Here is a 21,085-nt window from a genome sequence, read left to right as displayed (position 1 = left end):
GATGCTGCTCACTTTTATCCAGAATCGAGACAGAAATATACGGCCAAGATCTCTGCACGCTTCCTGCCACATCTTTGTCAGATGTTCTGCTCGATTCGTGCTAAATTCTACCAGGTAGGAATAGCCAGGATCTTTGCACAGTTTATGTCCGAGTTCAGCCAAGATTTAGCTCGGTTCCTATCAAAATTTGCCAGAAAACGCGAGCGAAACCGAGTTCGCCCTAGCTCAACTAACCCGACAGGATACGCGCAGAAATCTGACAGGGCTACCAAACCAAGACTTACAGAAATCTAGCAGAGCGGTCTCTGCCAGAAAATTTGCTCACTGGGGTTATCCTTACTTCTCTTGACCAGTGTTGGGAAATTATCAAAAAATCAAAAATCGGTAGCGCATAATATTACTACTGATTCTCTTACTCGATATTCATTATCAGCAAAATCACGGATGAGTTTAGCAATACAATGAAAATGTGAAATCCATTACGCCTTCTTCGATCTCATCATCGTGATAAGTTTTTCTTTCACATGTACTCATAAAATCATCTAAAGAGAAAATCAATCTCACCAATTATCAACGATGTGTGATATTGATTATTTTATTATGCGCATAAACTGCTATATCAGTTTCGTCTGCCATTTTGCAGTAGCTGCGATTGAACAACTAGAGCTGAATATAATGGGATAAGCGGGAAGTTAATTAGGGCCCAACACATTTGTTTAGGGGGAAAATGTTCTCGAATGCAGCGAACCAAAATATTAATTTAACGTTATAGTACAAATATTACATGTCCCTATACTATTAAACATGTTTGAGTGTTACGATTTTAGTTGACAAACAGCCCAACAGGACTTACATCGTGATCACCGAAGCCGCCAAAACACTAGAAACCCTGAAACTTCACACGGTTTCTCTGCTTTAGGGAGTTTGAGTGAGTGTAACACCGACTACACCAGTATAGTGCATTGTCAAAAACGAAAATGCCATTGACTGTGTCTTCTACTAATAGAGCCTACAAAATATGATGAGAGCGTTTAGCCAGAGACAGATCATCCAACGCTGAGAAAAATTGTTCACGATTTTTCAATAAAATTTCTTCTACTCAAATGTGTAGCAATCCCGTGATGATTTTATTTTGGTTACCGTTGCCTGAACAGTAATGGATGACAACGGGCACATAAAATTGAAAACGAGAATACTAGATCAACATCGCTCTCTGTATATCAAGTTATAAGGTTTGTGATGTCAGGTGGTAATAATGAAAACGATTATCATCGATGATTTTTTTCGACGGTGATCATTGATTTTTAATTTTTTGATTATGATTATTACAACACTGCTCTTGATAGTTCACTAGGACTGTTTACATGAAAATTTTTATTGACGACTAGATTCACTTGAAGTAAATCGTGAAGAATTTTTCAGTCTCTGTAAACAGTACAAGCGAATTGTCATAAGTGAACACTCGAGTTGATTTGTGACGTCAGCGTAAAGTATTCAATTAGGTTCTTTACTGGCACAGGTAATTTCACTATTCTTGACCAGAGTCGGAAAATGTTTTTTTCATTTGCTAAAATCAGGCGAAAATGACGAAAGAACGAAGCTTCTTTCCATACCACTAGCACTTTGCGAAATCGAAAATGAGACAACAGGCTAGGACAAAGCAAGCATGTAGCAGAGCGTTTTCATTATTCGCTCCACACGCTCGTTTTCGCTTTGAGATTCAGAATGATATTGGTACATTCGATATTGAACTTACTGCTGGGGAAACGAACATACACTAGCAATGATATTTATTTGTCGATGCTCGATTCTGTAGATTTGCGAGCTAATGATGGTATTGTAAGACGGAAGCCTGATCGGTGTGCATATTTCTCATTTTAACTATGTTCTAGTTGCATTATTAGATGCACATTGCATTAATTTCATTTAATGAATGAGGGTCGCAAATTACTGACCATGCATCAAAACGAAATTGCAACTTCGGATTCTCATAGGAAAACGAAAGTCGCTGCTGCTGCTACTCGTTTTCATAGAATCGAGAGAGGAGGGGACATCGCCTTTATTGTTTTATTTTTTCATGCAGTAAGCGACGAAAGAGGCAGGGAAAGGACGAAAATGAATTCTCTGAATTTCGTCGTTCATTGAATAGGTATGAGAATTTTAAGCTCTGTTCTTGACGGTTCGCTTGTACTGTTTACATGGACTTAGAAAAATTTGTGGACGACTAGATTCGCTCGAAGAAAATCGTAAAGAAGTTGTCTAAGTCCATGTAAACAAGCGTACAAGCGAACTGTCAAAAATGAACACAAAGTTCATTTGTGACGTAAGCGTAAAGTATTAAATATAGCTACATATACAAAAAAGTGCTCATTCGTTTATCACGATTATTTATTTTTATGTCATTCATGACCATGGTAAGCTATCCATTTATCATTCTTTGTATTTTGTTGAGATCATAATGAACATTCACTTCGTCGGTAAATCGCAACTGTTTAAAAAGCGTCGTGACTTATTCACTCATGGAATTTTCGATTGATTGACACCGGTGTAGTGGAGTGCACTGAAACTGCACCGTTTTTGCACTTTCTTGCAGAAGTGCAGAAAACTGGGTATGTTCCATTGACACTTCTGCTAGAAAGTGCAAAACCAGTGCACTCCACTACACCGGTGTCAATCAATCGAAAATCCCATCATTTTCAAAAGTTGATCGATTAGTAGTTGGTAAAGCAGAGAAATGGGACCAATTTGTTAGGCGAGCTAAAAGCACCTTCCTTGACAACGAGATTTTTTATATCCCTTATACTCGATCGTGTGGTGTCTTACTCGATTCTTAGGTAGCATGTTTCCTATATGATACTTAGCAAGATTATTTTCATGTCTATAATTTCAAATTAGAATGCAGGCATATAAGAATAAAATTCCATCTGTTCCATATTCCTCCAGGCAGATTTTTCTTCCCTTCTTTCTTCTGCTCTCATCCATGTTCCATCAATAGCGCAACACGGTCGGCTGGAGTTGGCTGATCTTGTCCGATCACTGGCAGGTATCGCTTCTCGGCCTAAAGGCTAAGATCAAAGTGTAGTATCTGTTCTTATCAGCTTAACATCTGATAGATCTCCCATAGGGAGACAACAAATGTTAAACTGATTTTTGTGAACGGGTGGAACGGTTAGGGGCTTGCTCCACTTCCACCACGGGTTGGCCCGGTATTGCAGTACCGCCGGGATCGGCCCACGTAAACTAATAGAAAGCAATGGGAGCAATATTTGGTTGCTTACAAGCCCAATAAACAACGAGAGCTGAACAAGCCTTTATTACGGGGGAACAAGCTTAACAAGAACTGGACAAGCCATTATCCAGCATAATTGTTTGTTGGGCGATTACTGCTTGTTTGTAACGCGTGAGCTCTTCTTAGCGTTGCCAATTATTTCGGATTAAAATCTGGCACCAGTAGGCATTGTAATTCTCACTTGCTTACGCGAGAAGAAGATTATCCGATGTCCAACTCTTCCTAGAAAGGATGATTCGCAAAATTCTCCGTCTCCACAAATAGCGTGAGAATAGGGGGACCAGGGGCTATTAAGACAGTGGGTGTAATTTTAACCCTCTCGATTCCTCAGAAAATTTTGAGACTTGCTGAGTGTTGCACATATTCGAGGAACCGCTATTCTAAAACATTAATTTTGACAGCTAAATTTAATTCTTTGGTTTTTTTATAATTATTTTTTTGCTATCCTCAAAACAAAAAAATCATTATAATAGTCCACGATTACCGTAACAAACAAAAGTGAAAAAAAATAACAGGTAAGTGTTTTGGAAAGCCTGAGGGTCCTATTTTATGGAATGATTTTTGTTTGTGTGAAAAGATACTGTCAAGACTCTCACCACTTTTGTGCGAAATAAGCGTACGGGACTATTCGGACCCCCCATTCCATCAATTACGCTTTAGCGGCTTGCGGCTACGCACACGCCACAGCACAGAAAATACATTATGCTCCAATCGGTAGCGGTGACTAACCAATTGTAGTTTAGTTTTTGTAACGCATTTTATTTTTTTTTTTTGCTTCTTTAGGAATTTCTCTAATAAATATTTGATAGGTAAACATAATTCCATTGCACATAAAAGTAAAAAAAAATACGGTCTAAAACTAGGGGCAGATCACTCTAAAAATGTGTAACAAATTTGTATCAAATTGAAAAAAATCAAAAAATGCATTTAATTTCCATTTTTGCATCTGCTTTGCACTGCCCCGCAGAAAAGTTTGTTTAATAAACGTCCTACGCTGATCCACTTTATTCGACGTTTTGTTAAATGTAGGGCTAGTTTTTCTGTAGGGTTTTGACGTCTTACACGCAACACAAACAACATTGCACGCAACGCAAAAACATTGCACGCAACGCAAAATACATTATGAATTTCTATTTTGATGGAAATAAATGCATTTAATTTCGCTGATTTTTAACCCTTGTGAAGGCAAGCTAAAATCCTAACATTAAAGGGCAAGCCGGGCCTCTAAGGCCCGTCTAAATTCAAGCTCCTTTTTTGCCGTTCTCATATAGAAAGGTTATGCAATCGGTCGAAATTTCGACTTTTTAACCGAGACCCGCAGGGCCAAATCTCTTATACCATTCGACTCAGTTCATCGAGATCGTAAAATGTCTGTATGTGTGTGTATGTATGTATGTATGTATGGATGTATGTATGTGGCAAACAATCTCACCGATTTTTCTCTGAGGTAGCTGGACCGATTTGTACAAATTTAGTCTCAAATGAAAGGTGCAGCCTTCCCATCGGTCGCTATTGATTTTTTTTTATTGATCCGACTTTTGGTTCTGGAGTTAGGTGTTGAAGAGTACAATCACACAGCAAATTTCCATAGAAACTGATACCACCATGATGTCCAAATGATGCAATATATATTAAAATATGTGCAACATTACTTGGCTTTGCATGTCTAGATCATTAATGACCCACCGAGGGTACTTCGACCACATTGGCCAGCTATGGCGATTCTTGATGCCCCGGGGGAACTTACCAAGTTCCTAAGATAATGTCATACCTATCTCTCAGCGAATTCTTTTCCGATTTTTACAAACTTGGTTTCAAATGAAAGGTACAGCATTCCCATTGGCTGCTGTTGAATTTCTAATTGATCCGACTTCCGGTTCCGGAATTACAGGATGATGAGTACGAACACGCAGTAAATCCCGATTTCAGCGTATAAGGCGATGAATGTAAAAAGCTCAATTTTTTTTCCAAAAGGGTAGTACTCGGAAGATCACGTCGACTGTCGATTGGTTCTAAGCTCCATTTCGATTGAACACGACCAATAAATGTTTCTGGGCTGCTATCAATTTCTTCTGATGCATAACCGGAGTACATATTCATATTTTTCTACATCAGATTCATCATCGGAAGCAATATCATTCACATCTTCTTCCTCGCTTTGCAAATCAGTTTCGGAATCGTCTGCTGTTGAATTTGCTCGAATTTCTTCCATTACTTCAGATTCTTTGAGACGATTGAAAACATGGGCATATCGTCTTATAGCCATTTCAATTTTTTTTGTTTTTAGATCCTACAATTTGAATTATTACGAAAACTATAACAGAAAGAATAGACAACAAATAGACAATAACGACAGAGTTAGGTTATGTTGTATCCAAATAATTGTCAAGTAGACCACAGTGAGTGAAATAAAAGTATTTACCCAAAAAAATATGACACACGTCATTATCGTATGCTATTTCTACATTTCTTATAAAAGAAATGTATAGAATTCGCTCAAACTTTCAAGATTTTTTTCTTAAAAGAAAAGGTAAAAAGATAAAATCAATCAAAACATGAAAAAATTCCTGCTAATATGACGATGAACTCATCCAAATGTTTTTTTCAGATAAATATTAATGTATAAAACCCGTGGTATTCCTAGTAGTAGTAGTAGCCTAGTATTGCATGCACACCGGGCCTGCCAGACCCGGCTTGCCTTTTTGTGCATGTAAAAAATTCAAACATAGCTGCGCATCACTCCATAGATGAAAATTTCACAATTCTTTATTTTTGTTATAGATTTCAAAGCTACTTATCAAAATTTCCATGCCCAAGCTTATACTGCATACACATTTTTTTGTAACTAAAAAATTGTAACGTGCCGGGCCTCTTAGACCCGGTTGCCTTTTTGAGGGTTAAAAATACATCACAAGTGATCTGCCACTAGGTCTAAAATGCCCCGTAGGAAGGTCCAAATTTCCTCCTTGTAAAAGGATGGAAAAACGTAGCTTTGCTAATCGTCGCCAAGCGCTGTCATGGAGTGATGCAAATGAATTTTTATGGCACCAAAATGTAGCTGGGGTTTCAAACGAATGATTAGGACCTTCGGCCGGTAATTTTTTTCACATCTATCCACCTAAAAGGGCGACTTGCCTCGGTAGGTCCGAATAGCCCAAGGTTCCCTCAACTTTTCTGAATCTGATTTTTTCCGTCTTACTGGAGAAGTTGATAATATTTTAAGTTCATGAAATCATTAAAATTGTCAAAATGTACACTTCATTTTCAAGAAAAGCGACAAAGAAGTACGATAGTCTTGTTTTTTTTTCGTGTTGGAATAGCAGCAGCAAGGCAGCGAGCGCAAAAAGGATACCGTGATAAACTCATCCGCTAATTCTCCGGCGATTTTGTTTACCCGGAGAAAATTTATTTAATAACGCGTTGTAGGTATCCGGAGAAGTTGTGTGAGCACCAATAACTTTTTGTGTGAAAATGTGAGTTTTTGTTGTCGAAGTAGCAAATTATCCGGACGCATTTACCCATATGAGTGATAAATTCAATGCCTGGGCACTAGCAAAAAAATTTCTGGAAAAACTGGCAGACGTTATCTTACGGTATGAAGGCAGACGGTATCTCATGATAAGAAAATCTGGTAAACTGTATTTTACGATGGTAGGCCTTGTATGATATTTACTTGGGCTCGATTACTTATCGTGCCAACCCGAAAAATAAATAATTGACTAAAGGGTTAAAATATCTATAATAGAAGTAAAAAAATCTTAGTATAAAAATACTACTATGCATCCAATTTTTGGTCTTGGTGGAGTTTTATTGAGATACTCACTTTTTATATTCATGCCTCTGAAATTGCAAGATGCACCGTAATTTCGTTAGTTGGGGGTTCGCTAGTTGAGGCATGCCCCAACTAAAAGACACTATATATCAAAACTGAAGGTCAAAAAGTGATTGATGTTTGAAAGTCATCGAGTTCAAGAAGTTCATTGGTTGATTCCTGTGGCTACACCCAAAACATGGCCGTAATACTTTTACGTTTAATACTAAAATGGTCGCAACAAAAAATTCCTCAGACGGAAATACCAACACATTCAAATCTTCTCTGCGTCGCACTCGAGATGAAGAGAAATCTAAGGTGAAAACATTTGACACTTTTGAGTATATTAGTTTTATGCTTGTAAAATTAAGCATGGCGCGCGGGGCACTTGAAGTAAACATAAACATCCGACCGAGCATTGTGATTCTTTGACGCACAATGAAACGAGAGAAAAGACCGAGCTTCACCTCGGATCTTGCAATTCAAACACTTAGACACTTTTTATTTCGAAATAACGATATAAAATACATATGACCGACTCTAAACAAAACTTATGGCAACAGAAAAGCCCACTACCTCATTTGTTTATGCTTTTCTTCTTCATATCCTCCTGTTTTATCGGCTTCATAGAAGTAAAATGGCCACCGCACTCACACATATAAAAAAGTGCACACATGTATTCGTCTTGCGTCGCACTCATGTTCCATCAATTCTTATATAATAAATATAAGCGCGTCGGATTGTTTGAAAGTGTGTAGCACATCGCTTGTCATTGTCTTGTGCATCAAGCGAAGCTAACACAATGTGGATGAAGGCGAGTTTTGATTTTCTCTACACGACGTATTCCGTATTTAAAGATCGGCTCACACTCGGCTAGCTTCAAAGCACAGTCAGAAAAATACCGACTCGGAATAGTGGTGGGATGTTTTTTGTCGGTGTTAAATTGAAATTTCTTTTCCAACACGGACGTCAACAGCAAGGTAGAGACCGCACAAAACATGCACAGTCCTTCCCGTCATGTACGAGAAGCAAGACCTATCCGAGGGTACAGAGATAGGTTTTCTGTATTTTAACTGGGACTTTGCTTGGGGTGTGCGGTAGGGGAATACACATCACGATTCCATAAAACCACCCATCAAGCCCCCCCTCAGATCACACGTAGACGACCACCTCAACCACCCTCCACAGACCCACCCCTCTCTCATCCCAATCATCTTTACCCACTAGGCATACAAAAATAGGCTGCGGGTGGTTCGGTTGTGGGTTTTGCATCTCCTTCACACACACTCTCCCGCATGATAAAATAAGTTAGCCGAAAGACGACATTGAGCTAATTCTGATTAAATTAATTAAATACTATATATTTTTGTTTCAAGCAAGGGCGGATCAAGAATAAAATTTCCTAGCGGGTCTGAAATTTTGATTTTCAAATGAATGCATTCCTTTATACGCAATAACCGCATTTAATAAAAACCAGTGAAAATTTGGTTTAAAATGGTTTTGAGTTTGAAACAGCTTTTAAAAATTGTAACTAATTTAAAATTTGCTAACAAAGTTGAAAATTTTTGACGGGATCCGGACCTTCCGGACCCTCCTCCCGAACCTGCCGCTGGTTTCAAGTATTCCAGCGTCGACACATAGCTCCTCAAGTTCGTGGCTGTCGATTGTACATAGGTGTAAATCGTACTGAATATGTAATAGACATTTCTACCATTTTATTGAACATAACCAGCCATTGAATCATAGTTAATTCAAGTATTTTTTCATTGCAATGTTAACTTAAAACAAAAAAAACTTTAAAATTTACGAAAAACACTATCGTTAATAACAGCTGAACGCTTACGCTTAGTCGGAAATTTAATGAAACCTTCGTCATCATGCAGATTTTTTTGTTCGAGTAATTTCTTGCACCGAAAATGCAATAGTTGAGATCGTTTTTAAACGATATGGCCCTTTGAATGTTTGGATCGTGTTTCAAAAAATGTTCTGATAGTTTATCTGCAATATTTTATCCTTCAGCAATACGATCGGAAGTAAGTTCTAAATCGTCTTCTGATATAGAACCAACTGATTCCTGTAGGCTTTCCAGCAATTCATCGTTCTCTATTATTGTGTCCGTGTCGATATCTCTATTAGTCATGTCTTCAAACCCCTCCTAGTGCATAAACCCACAAAAGTATTTCTTCGACCCTATTATCTGATTACGATCTTACTGACGCAACACAGAGTGGTCGCCAGAATGCATTTAACGTTATTTTTTTTCATTTCAGACAATGCACCTATAAAAATCCGCTAGCAGCTTGCAATCCAAAGTTTCATCTGCAAACCATGGTAGATCTGATGAGACAAGCTATGGAGTCATGCAAGTCGCATGTGTTTTGATGTTATTGTCCTAGAAGGAATCAAACTACAAAATGTTTTTTCAACAGTTTCGGGCTTAGAAATTGAAAAAGGATTGACACGCCCCTAAAGATCCCTATTGGGAAAACTCACGATTTGTATTTTGGATTTCAAAAGTATGCATGGGTACTGAATTATAATTATAATAATTATTCTATCAATTATCAAGTAATCCTTGACATTTTAAAAAGCTTTGCGAAGACTCCATGTTGCATGAATTTAATTTACGTAGAATTTGCGAAAAAAATTATCAAATTATTCGCTCTTGGCAACCAACAAATAACGGTAACGGTATTTGTTTAAAAATAAAAGTAGTATGGTCATACCAACAACCAATACTACGGATATGTCCCTCACATTATCTACTGCTAGTTTGTGATCTCCTAAGTAACTTTTCCTCTCTAAAGATTATCTTTTTAGGCGAATTTTCCAAATTATGCGGTTTTTTAAGCATTTTTTCCTAGTAAACTCCTAGTAAGAGTAGGAAAAGATGGTATAGCCAGTTTGCTTATAGCCTTCATGGAAGCAGATGTCAAAGTTGGCGTGGGGTACATTTGTACCCCAGTGTACGGTTGCCGTTAGTGTTTCATCAGGTTTCGTGCTGTCAGTGGAAATGTGATTCGTGACAATACCAGTTTAAATACTGGTTGTTTTACTACGGTAGTAACAATTAGTATTATATAATCGTTTTTTAATGTTTATTTAATTAATTTAATTTAATTTTGAAGCGGAACAAAAAATCGTTCTCATTTTTGCTGTTGTATTGTTAATTTTTTATAGGATTTCAAAGCAATGGCTCTGAAGTATAATTTGGGCACAATAACAGCTGTAACAGTAACATTGCGTGTTACCAATGTATTACTGGTCTGAAATATTTTTCCATTTCAATTTTCACCCCATTTCGTGATATTTTCCAAAACCCGATTTTTAAACTTTCACTCTTCAAAATAATTGCAGTTTTTCAAAAATATCGAAATTCCTTTTTATACCGTATCAGGATCAACTTTTAGAATCATTTGATTTTTCTCAAATCGGTTGAAAATTCGCAAAATTATAGTAATTTTTGTAAAAAAAGTCAAAACAGCGATATTTTCACTTTTTATTTTCTTCAAACCAATTTATATATCATTGATTCAATAAATTCCGTACTTTCACGTACAAAGGTGTTTTCGCAATTAAAAAATGAAAATAATGGTGTATTATACATTTCTTGTGTTTGCATTTTTACCTGCGAAAATTGCGATCAAACGCGTGGGGTACATTTGTATCCCAGTGCAACGTTCTAGGTTGAAAAACGCAAGTGCAACGTTCTAGGGTTAATTAGTAGAAGAATCGAAAAAACAATTGTTTTGCATATGGATATGCACTATACGTTTTTCACTACAGACACTTTATACACAGACTAGCGAAGTGTCAAAAAGTGCAGCCAAACAAGCATGAGGGTTTTGAGAGGGGAAGTGCAAGAGGAAGCCCATGCAAAGCTTATGGGATCTTCCGTGATGCCAGTTTACATCCATGGTTGCTAGTTTTACTGTTTTTCTCTCCGCTAGTCTCTTTTATAAAGTGTTTGTATTTTTCACATGAATGTTATGTGGAAAGTTCATACTATTGGACTCAACAGCATTGGCAAATAAACATTCAATTATAAAACACGTTCTATTCATGTGAAATTTGTGTGACTTTAATTTGAAATACCACATGAACTGCGCGTTTTTTTAGATTTTCAAGTGAAATTCGAAGGGAAATCATTTGATTTGGTTTTCAACATGCAAGTGCACTTGAAAATTATGTTCAATTTCATTTGGTTTTATAGTGTGAATTTTTATCAGTGTACTACCTTGAACCCCGAAAATGACAGTCATTGGCAGGCCGGTCCGGATCCAGAAACATTTTTGGGAGAGGCTCGAGATTTCGCTTTTAAAATGAATATGGTACAATACGTAAAAACCTCACTTAATTAATCTCAGTATTGGTGGTCAAATTTGGTCTAAAAAGATTTTGAGTTTGAAACTAATATAAGTTTCCAACTAATTTATTGCCCGTTTCGTCTGTAGATAGACTTTCGCGCACATTGTTTTTTTGACGTTAAATATTTATTGGTCTGAATTTCGTTACATGACTGTATAATGTTTACAGGTTAAGTGATACAGTATCCACATACTTTTCATCTTTAATTTTTTCTGCTTGTTTATGTTTTACATTTTTGAATAATTTGCTTAAAATTGCTTAACTGCTTGTCAGTTTGGAGTAAATCTTAACCTACTTAAACTAAAATAGAGCCCTAATTAAGGGGTGTTCGGAGATCGTACATTTCTCTCTGAATTTGTTTTGGATTTCAAGAAGTCTCTGTTTTATTGGTACAATACCGGCCAGCTGATGCACGGTAGTTGTTGGAGTATGCCATGGAAGGTCTAGTATCATCTTCAGAGCTCTATTTTGCATTATTTGTGTTTTCTTTCTGTGAGTTACGGCGCACCGTCCCCACACTTGCAAAGCATATTTAACAACTGGAAATATTATTTGATGGTAGATTGCTATTTTGTTCTCTTTGGTAAGAGCTGACCTTCTCTTGATTAATGGATAAAGACATTTAATTAACAAACTACACTTGTTCTTGATTTTTTCTACATGAGATCGGAAGAGCAGTTTCCGGTCTATAGTTAGCCCCAGATACACCACCTCAAAGGACCAATCAATAGGTATTCCATTTACACTGATTTTGCAGTCGGCTGCTGGAACGTGTTTTGGTGACAGGCTGAGTGGGAATAGAATCGCCTGAGTTTTTGATGCGTTGATTTTGATCTTCCAAGTCTGCATATAGTTTATCACAGTGTCCACACAGTTCTGGAGCTTTTTTGTCAGATGCTTGGTGTTCCTTCCTTTGCAGAGGATAGCAGTGTCGTCGGCGAAGAAGCATAATTGGCAATCATCAGGAAGCTGCGGGAAATCTGATGTGTACACGTTGTACAGTATCGGCCCAAGGATACTCCCCTGGGGGACACCGGCTGGAATGTCGAAACTGTTTGACAGGGAACCATTGATGCTTACGCTGAACTTTCGTTCGCTGAGGTAGTTCTGGATAATTTTAATCAAATAATTTGGGAAGTTGTAGCGATACAATTTTAAGAATAGCCCATCGTGCCATACGTTGTCGAACGCCTTTTCAACGTCCATCAAAACCATTGCTGTAGATTTCGCCACGGCCTTGTTTCTGTCAATGATGTTCATTACTCTTTGTAGCTGGTGCACTGTCGAATGCCCCTTACGGAAGCCGAACTGTTCCGGGAGGAGGATGATATTGTTTTCAATGTGGACCAGTAAGCGGTCCAGAATAAGCCTTTGCGGGGTTTGTTGGGTCCTTTCCCGGTTTTAACAAAGGAATTATTATGGATGATTTCCAATCCGACGGGAAATAGTGGAGGTCCAGACATCGATTCAGTATGTTTGCAATGTAGGTGAGCGCGGTGTTGCTGAGCTTCTTTAAAACAATGTTAAAGACCGAGTCCAACCCAGGGGCCTTCATATTTTTCGACGATTTTAATGCAGCAGCAATCTGTTCCGGTTTAATTTTCTGGCTAACAGGTACATAACACGGCGTAGCACGCAGGATGCCTATTGTTTCTTGAACAGCTGTTTCCATAGGACTTACAATAGTACCGCCAAGATTGTGAGAGCAAACAATTTTTTCTCTTATCGCGTTCGCTTTTTCAACCGGAGTGATCAGCTTGACATCATTCAGAGTTAGTGGAGGAATCTGTTGCAATTAGGCTTTGAGGACCTTGGACACCTTCCAAAATGGACATGAGAAGGGGTCAAGCCTTCGCACAACGTTCGCGAAGTTTTCATTTTTCAATTGATCCACTCTGCCACGTATCAGTTCAGACAGTTTTGCCGCTACATGTTTCTTGGTCAGGTCCCCGGACCGTTGAAATTGGTGCCTAATTTTATTCCGTTGTCTGATAATCGCTTTAGTCATTGGGTCTAGTTTGAGAAGTTCACCACGAATCGGGACATTCCTTACGCATTGGTTCTCTGCTTCATTTAGAGCCACTTTCAGATCGTCAAGTGCCTGGTCTATTTCTTCTACTGACCGTAGTACTTTATTCACGTCTAACATCTGGTCAACACGACGAGCGAACTCTACCCAATTGACATTATGGTAATCCTTCCTGGTATGTTGTTCTTTAGTAGCGAACTGTTTAAGTAATTCGTGCACATTTTGAAAGCAGCAAAATAAATATGTATTCTCACGTTAAACTGCACGGGGGACAGCAAATAAACAAACCAAACATCTTATGCACAATGCTAGAGAGGGCGTTAAATGTTGTTTTTGTTAGCGATCGCAACAACCAAACTATGGTAGATGTTGTGTGAGCATATTTTCCTGTGTCCTGGTCATTGAAAATTAACCTCCATTGCCATATTATTTGGTAGATTTTCTTTGCAGAATTTTACTAATGCTTGTTTTGTAATAATATATTGTGACCTAACAAATTGGGAACTCTCAACACTAGACAACTGCAACCCATTTTGATCATCTTTCATTTTTATCAAATTTATCGCATTACGGCGCAATTGTGGTATAGGATGCAGGTTTGAAATTTTCGGTTGTACTGCGTACCCTTTCCAAGAGTAACATCAATAGCAATGTTTGGTGAGTAACGGACAGGTAGACAGAAATGAAACAAATACTGTCTACTTCGCCTTTTGTATACCTAGATAAGGGATGATGATTCATCGTAAATATGTATTTGTATTCGTAAAAACTGATTCCAGGTTGCCTTGCAATTTACTGAAATCTTTTGCTGCGCATCACTAGCACAACAGGATCGACTGACCTTGCCTGGCCCCGATCGATCACTGACCGGTATCGCTTCTCGGCCTAAAGGCTAAGATCAAAGTGTAGTATCTGTTCTTATCAGCTTAACATCTGATAGATCTCCCATAGGGAGACAACAAATGTTAAACTGATTTTTGTAAACGGGTGGAACGGTTAGGGGCTTGCTCCACTTCCACTACGGGTTGGCCCGGTATTGCAGTACCGCCGGGAACGGCCCACGTATCTATTAATAAAATTGTAAAATTAAACTGAACTTTTAATGAGTAGTTTGCAAGAAATTTAGAATCCATACTGAAATTTGAGAACAATCGGACATAGCCAGCGTTGTCAACATTTATAAAAAATTGGAACCATTCTCGGGAAAAAATCCAGTTCGAAAAAAACCTAGCCTGGTAATGTTTAAGTCAACGATTCAATGACGTTATTTTTGTAAACACGTATGTTCCATACCTCCTTTTACTGAAAATTTCAGTCGGTTTTTAGATATTGTCAAAATTTTGAAAAAATATTAAAGCATTCCAATTTGATTGTAATTGTAATTGTTAGTCGAATTTTACTGTTTTGAAGGTTTCAATCTACACATCCTCAAAATCCTAAATTTAAGACCATTTGCTAAACTTGAGGATGCGCCTAAACCTTTCTTTAGATTCCACTATAGCAACTAGCTGAGAATTCAACTAATGGTCATCAAAATATTAGACACAATGTAGTTTATTGTTTATGTTTGAGTAAAATTCATTTGAAATCGAATCATTTGTACATTCCCGAACCGTTTTACTCACTAGTGGTATAAAAAGAGTTTAGGTTACGGTGGATTAAAAGCTTATTCTAGGAAACTCGGCATCATCCCATGGCTTGCTTGAAAATTCTATGAATCAAGAGTCAATTTGTGAGAAAAAAAACTAAATATATGAATATTTAAAAAACTGGATAGAACTGGCTCAAATTTCAAAAAACTAAGATTTTTCCAATTTTCTGTTTGACTGGATGCTGGAAAAAACTGGAAGAATCCAGTTTAAACTGGAAGGCTGGTATCGCTGGACATGACTATGCGGAAGTGATGAGCATTTTAAAAAAGAAAATCGATTTTGCTACATCGATCTTTTGAATTAAAAAATAGATGTTGTAAACCATCGAACCGGTTAATATCTGAAAAAAATCAATTGTTTGAGGTTGATCGATCGATTGTGAAAAAACGCTACATTTTCAATGTGAATTCTGGAAGAAAACTTGAATTTACCGCATCGACGTTGTCAAACATGGAACCGAAAAGATCGGATGCAAAACATTGCTTTTTCGAAGTTTAAAAATCAATTCTGAAAAAATCGCATCGACATCACGCATTCCTGCTATGGTGTCTGAAAAAATGGTTTAAAATGGTGGAAAAAACAAATACAATTACAAAAGTCGTAGAAATGCGCAAATTGTCTCTGGGACTTAAAAACGTTCGAAAAAAAGTTCGCTTGAAGTTTTTTAGATCTACAGGGTGATTAAACATGAGCCCGCAGTCTTGACAACATTAGGTTCCAACAGGTTGGTGCCACGTGCCGCACAAGTAATGTAACAATGGAATTATTGCGCGAGAAATTTGGTGAACACTTACTTTCTCACCGTGAACCAGTCAATTGGCTGCCTAGATCGTGCCATATGACACCTATAGACTTTTTCTAGGGGGCTAAATGAAGTCAAAAGTCTATGTGGATAAGCCTGCAATGATTGATGCAATTGAAGCCAACATTACTCGACAGATATGATTGAACAGTCATCAATGCACTCATACAAGATCATGTGTATTGCTCACGAACACAAAATACCCCGTGAATTGGTTTCCTAGTTGATCGAATAAACACTAAACGATTAAAGAAGTACGACAAAATATGTGCAATTCTGAATATAACAAAAAATAATTAAACTAAGTTCGGAAAAATTAGTTGTATAACCAAGGTGGTTCATTTTCGCTAACCACCGTCGATACCCTCAAAATCTTGATTTATAGGAAATTAACGACTTTCGACACCAAAGAAATTTCTACGCGATCTGTTTTCAATAGATTTTCAATTTTTTATTTGTGCAGGCAAGAAGAAGGAATGGCCTTTCCAACGGTATGCTACGTTATGTTCTTTTGTTTAAAATACTATGCGGTTTTGAGTCAAAAATATGATAACAACCATAATTTTGTGACTTTTTTATGAAAATTAAGAATATTGCTTAACATTCTTCTAAACGATCGCCTTTGTTCGAATAAAAATTTAGAGAAAGTTTCGCCAAATTCAACTGATCGGTCGCAAACTTTCAGATAATAAAATAAAACATATTATAAAACATTTTTCGTGTTGGATCGATTCAATCTCATAACCACATCCAAATGCACCTTCCTCTTAACACATCTCATATGGTCTTGTACAACATTTGGCCCAAATTTGTTTTTGTCTGCAAATCCATTTTTCTTTATTTCAGCTCCTTAAGATGCTTCCGAAGTACATGCTTCATATCGGGCCAGTATTTCTCAATTGGCCGCAATTCCGATAGGTTCGAGGGACTAAGACCTTTTGACGCCAAATGTATCTTCGTAGCCTTGGTACCACTCCAAAACATCTTTCGAGTCTAAATCCGGCCAGAAGAAATAAAACCATCGTGAGACCTCAGAAATGGAAGCAGACAATTTGAAAGCATTCTTTCAAGTACTCCTGCCCATTGACCGTTCCGGTCGTCACGAACGGGGTCCACATGAGCATTTTTATTAGCACTCCCTTACCCATCCATATTTTTTTTTATTAGTTTACGTGGGCCGATCCCGGCGGTACTGCAATACCGGGCCAACCCGTGGTGGAAATGGAGCAAGCCCCTAATCGTTCCACCCGTTCACAAAAATCAGTTTAACATTTGTTGTCTCCCTATGGGAGATCTATCAGATGTTAAGCTGATAAGAACAGATACTACACTTTGATCTTAGCCTTTAGGCCGAGAAGCGATACCGGTTAGAGATCGACCAGGGCTAGGCAAGTTCAGTCGATCATGTTGTACTAGTGATGTGTAGCAGAAGATGGCAGCAATTTCAAAGGCTACCTGTACAATGAATCATCATCCCTTATCTTGGTCCTCCGCAGGGGAAATAGGCAAAGCTTATTTCACGTTAGGAACAGACTAACGAATAGGTTTCTCCCTACCTGTGCTTCACGTGCACTAGCCCTTGCCGTTGAACGAGCTAAAGGAAAACATATATATTAGGCAATCCATTAGACGTTTGTTTGACAATTCAGCGGTGGGTTCTGTCAACAGAACCAGGGTGGCCAGATAGAATTCCTTAATATCGGTAGGGTCACTAAAAGTTTATCGGTAGTTATCGGTAGGCCGGGTTGTTGTCCTAAAAACGTAGTATTGACATAGAATTGTAAAATACTGACAACACAGATCTCAGACCAAATCCAACCCAAAAAAATGAATGTTGTGTAGGATGTGTCCAAAATCAATAAAAATCGGTAGTTTTCGGTAGGAATAACAAAATATCGGTAGTTTTGCCTTGGTCGTCTGTGAATCGGTAGGGAAGACCAAAATCGGTAGGACTACCGATAAATCGGTAGGTCTGGCCACCCTGAACAGAACTACTCCTGCGAACAGAAAAACTCGTCGGACAAACATCTTTCGTTAGTCGGATTCGTTTGATGTTGGATCGAATCAACGATATTGTTGGACGTCGCACCCCTCGGAGTAACGTCAGAAGAAGTGAACAAGAAATAATCAGCTGATCAGAAACGTCTCATGGATTGCCTAATATTCTTATAGGTATTCCCTTTTCCTGTCTTCTAGCAAGTAAAAATAAAGTCTGATTCGAAGACAAGGTGTAGGGTACTTGTTCGGCAACTTCATGTTCAGAAGGGAGATTTAAATGTCATACGCGAGTTACGGTTTTTATTTCAATGAATATTTGATCATTGATTAATGCACTCTGACTTACGGACCAAATTTCATTAATGGACTAGTTCGTAGTAGAAAACCGTCCCATCATTCTTATTTTTCTTTATACCTACTTGTCTTCAAATGGCTTGATTCATAGTTGATCTTTCTCATCGTACACTCCAATATTTTGACGTCTTCCAACACATTCGGAATCAAAACAAGAACCGAAATGGTTATTGGCACACCTCGACGCTGTATGTAACAGTGACACAAACGCCACTCTGTCTGGTCGAATTTCACTTTTTTATAGGTCTAAGTTCGCTACGAAAATCCGCATCTTTAAGCGTAAGTGACTTTTAAATACGATTTACACGATACGTCAGGCTTCTGTCACCGGTACAGCACGTCAACGGATCGTCACAATTAGTAACATATAGTTAAATGGAGATACTCGCAAATAACATCAACTGTACTAAATGTTTTAACGTACGGATCATGTTAACGCGAATGGTGACGTTCTTTCCGTTGACGGCAGCTGATATATCGGCTCAAAAAAAATTAAAAATTGACCCTTCAACGCGAAAAAAAGAAGTGACGAAAGCATTCTTTTACCCGCGTCATTCAAGACGAAAATTGATTTCCTGCGAAATACACTCGATGGCGTTTACGCCACTTTCGTATACGATAAGCAGGGTAGATAATGTAATGAAATATATTTAACTATTTAATTCATTTAATTCTGAATCCAAAAATTTATGCACAAAAATATTTGGCTCCCTACATGAACAGTTGGAGGAAATAGATGATGGGCAGCTGAGAATTCGTGAATGAATGGTCCAATAGTTCATTCCCACCTGACCGAGGAAAATCGATCCAAAAAGACGTTACCCGCCCGAATAGGGACTTGAACCCTAGACCGTTGGATTAAAAGTCCAACGCTCTACCGACTGAGCTATCCGGGCTTACAAAATCACATTTTGCGCGCTGTCCGTGACATACTTTTTCCTTCCAATGACGAATCGTTGATGATAACTTCCTTGCATCAATAAAACACGCTCGGATAAACAGACAATCTGCAGAAGGAACCACAGCCTGCAATTCGTCTCCAATTATAATTATTGCTATTATTATTAGTGCTAATAAAAGCGAGTTGAATACAAAGTTTCAACGCCCGTGCTGACCAATGAATTAGAATGCGGGTGCTGGTGGCTTGATTTATTTTTAAAATTCTAATTCATGTCTGCCTTGGATGTTGCTAATCACACGCAAAACAACTGTTGAAGAAATTTATTGTACCTTTTCCAAAATTGTTCACAATATCGAAACCTATTTCTTTTCGTTCCCTTGGCCTGTAGTGCCAATTCTATCAGTGATTTTATTTGCGCTTTACACCAGGCGTTAATAAATGTGATGGAGAAAATAACTTTATTGCTGTGGGAGATAAAGTGCGAGCACTGGAGTTATTTTTATTTGAGAACGGTTTTAATCCACATATCAGTGTGATGAGACATTTGTTATAGCACTCTCTTTATTTCGAACAATTTAATACATGTAAATGGTCAGCTATTGGGTTCTTTACGGACCCAGGTAACCTCACTTTTATTGACAGTTTATTTGTACTGTTTACAGGGACTTTGGGCGACTAGATTCGCAAAAAATTTTTCTAAGTCCATGTAAACTGTACAAGCGAAATGTCAAAAATGGACACTATAGTTCATTTGTGACGTCAGTGTAAAGTATTCAATTGAATTCTTTACACTGACGTCACAAATTAGGTTCTTTACTGGCACAGTTAACCTCACTTTTCTTGACAGTTCGCTTGTACTGTTTACATGGACTTAGAAAAATTTGTGGACGACTAGATTCGCTCGTAGAAAATCGTAAAGAATTTTTCTAAGTCCATGTAAACAGTACAAGCGAACTGCCATAAATGAACACTCAGTTCATTTGTGACGTCAGCGTAAAGTATTCAATTAACTCGATGTTCATTTTTGACAGTTTGCTTGTACTGTTTACATAGACTTAGAAAAATTATTTGCGATTTTCTTCGAGCAAATCTAGTCGTCCACTAAATTCCACGTAAACAGTACTAGTGAACTGTCAAGAAAAGTGAGGTTAACTCCGTCAGTAAAAAGTCATTAGCAGTTTCGATGCCGCAATAGCAGATTTGAAATCAAATGTATAGTTTTCTTTAACATATCCATCAATTAAAAAGTAATAATTGTCAGTAAGTATACTTTGAATTGTTTGTCAATATGAATGAGAATATGAAAAATGTTATTTTGTATTTTTGACATATAAATCAGTGCCTAGAACGTGTGCAGTTCTGGAATGCAGTAAACGCGGAGATCGTGATGGGGTAAATTGGTTCCGCTTTTCCCGGGTGGATAAGCGTTCCGCTAAGAGGGAAGAGTTGTTCCGAAAGCGGCAAATCGCGTGGTTGAAGTCCATTAAACGGTCAGATTTGGTACCGGAAAATGGCCATCTACGGTTGTATGCTCGCAGCATTTCATTTCAAGTAATTACAGCTGTTTTCAGTTTAATGGTTGTGTTAATTTTGCAACTAGCAACTTGCCGTTTTTTGCAACTAGCGCGTAGTGCTGATTTCTTGGAGGAACTTTGTCCTGATTGGTACCTAACCAGAAATTAGGTTATGCACATCGAATGACACCAGCTGCTTCCACAAGATTTGAACGTGATACCAGACGAAACGAGACCGAGAAGACCAATAATATGGCTCTGATCACGATTCCGGATCAAGATGCCTATTAATAGAGTTGCGGAACTCAAGGATGAGGTGAAAACTTTGGAACGTAAGATGGCAGTTATGAGGGACAAGTACAAACCG

The 21,085-nt window shown here is 37.9% G+C and overlaps 1 protein-coding gene and 4 non-coding genes across 5 annotated transcripts in view; 2 read left to right on the top strand and 3 right to left on the bottom strand.

Moving 5' to 3' along the window:
• Window positions 1-21,085, bottom strand: part of LOC131687449 (Krueppel-like factor 12) — a 517,717-nt gene that overhangs the window by 204,556 nt on the left and 292,076 nt on the right. The gene's annotated exons all lie outside the window — the stretch shown is intronic.
• On the top strand, window positions 3,046-3,240 carry LOC131694407 (U2 spliceosomal RNA). Its single transcript, XR_009306503.1, has one exon. It is a non-coding gene; the product is annotated as a U2 spliceosomal RNA (small nuclear RNA).
• Window positions 14,370-14,564, top strand: LOC131694412 (U2 spliceosomal RNA). Its single transcript, XR_009306507.1, has one exon. It is a non-coding gene; the product is annotated as a U2 spliceosomal RNA (small nuclear RNA).
• LOC131694406 (U2 spliceosomal RNA) lies at window positions 17,119-17,313 on the bottom strand. The gene has a single exon (XR_009306502.1). It is a non-coding gene; the product is annotated as a U2 spliceosomal RNA (small nuclear RNA).
• Window positions 19,127-19,199, bottom strand: Trnak-uuu (transfer RNA lysine (anticodon UUU)). Its single transcript has one exon. It is a non-coding gene; the product is annotated as a tRNA-Lys (tRNA).

This window comes from Topomyia yanbarensis, chromosome 3 (genome assembly GCF_030247195.1).
Source record: "Topomyia yanbarensis strain Yona2022 chromosome 3, ASM3024719v1, whole genome shotgun sequence".
Classification (NCBI taxonomy): Eukaryota; Metazoa; Arthropoda; class Insecta; order Diptera; family Culicidae; genus Topomyia; species Topomyia yanbarensis.
This window is presented reverse-complemented; position numbering and strand designations above follow the sequence as displayed.